This window comes from Carlito syrichta, unplaced genomic scaffold, assembly GCF_000164805.1.
Source record: "Carlito syrichta isolate Samal-C Ts95f unplaced genomic scaffold, Tarsius_syrichta-2.0.1 Scaffold118044, whole genome shotgun sequence".
Classification (NCBI taxonomy): domain Eukaryota; kingdom Metazoa; phylum Chordata; class Mammalia; order Primates; family Tarsiidae; genus Carlito; species Carlito syrichta.
Genome location: NW_007062140.1, coordinates 2,725 through 3,557, shown reverse-complemented (window position 1 = coordinate 3,557; position 833 = coordinate 2,725). Strand labels below are relative to the sequence as shown.

Genomic DNA, 833 nt, shown 5'->3' with positions numbered 1-833 from the left:
GAGTGCACCAGGCCAAAGGTAGGGGCCTGCGGCACAGAGCCGGCCTGGGGTTGGGGTTCCAGGCCCCCAGCCCCCCACTCAGGAAGAAGTGGCTGCAGCCTGCTTGGTCTTGGGGAGGGAGCTTGCCCTCCAGCCCCCCCCGGGGGGGTCACAGCAACAAGGGCAGCCCCACCTCTCATCTGGGCTACCTGAGGGCCCCTCCCAGGCGCTGGGGTGGGAGGAGCTGCCTAGGAGGGGCTCTCTCTCAGCAAGTCCGGCTTAAAGAGGCAGAGGCCGGTGACCTGGAGGTGGCCGCACCCACTCGGGGCTCAGCACAGCAGCTGGGGTCCCATTTCCCCCGGAGGTGGCCTCCACCGTCCCCGGCCAGGCACACGTTGACCCTCAGAAGCCTCCCCAGTCATGCCAACCTCCCGTACAGGGCGCTGTGCCCAGGAGAAAGCCGGCCTAGATCTGGCCTCTGGAGGCCACACCACATTGCCCGGGCAGCATCCCAGCTGTGGGAGTCACTTGGCTTCTCTGGACATCGGTTTTCTCATCTGTAAAGTGGGCTATCAGCACCGCTCCCACAGGGCTGTCAGGAGTCCCAAGTGAATGGGCTCAAAGCCTCCAAGCTCAGCCCCCTCGGAAAAAGGGGAGCTCTGGGTAGCGGTTCCCGCAGGCCTTTGCTGGCTGGAGCGTCGGCGCCCATCTGCGAGGCAGGGAGGGTCTCCCAGCACCCTCCGGAGGCCACCTGCAGCCCACGGTCCACAGGACAGAATGGCCAGTGCCCTCGAGGGCGTGCGGTGGCGGAGGAAGCTCTGAAGCTGGAACGGTCTCCCCCGCAGAGGCCGGAA

The 833-nt window shown here is 66.6% G+C and overlaps 1 protein-coding gene across 1 annotated transcript in view; it reads right to left on the bottom strand.

Annotated features, from left to right (window-relative positions):
- NPDC1 (neural proliferation, differentiation and control 1) overlaps positions 1–833 on the bottom strand; it is a gene marked incomplete at its 5' end in the record, with an annotated part of 9,571 nt that overhangs the window by 7,640 nt on the left and 1,098 nt on the right. The window lies entirely within an intron of this gene.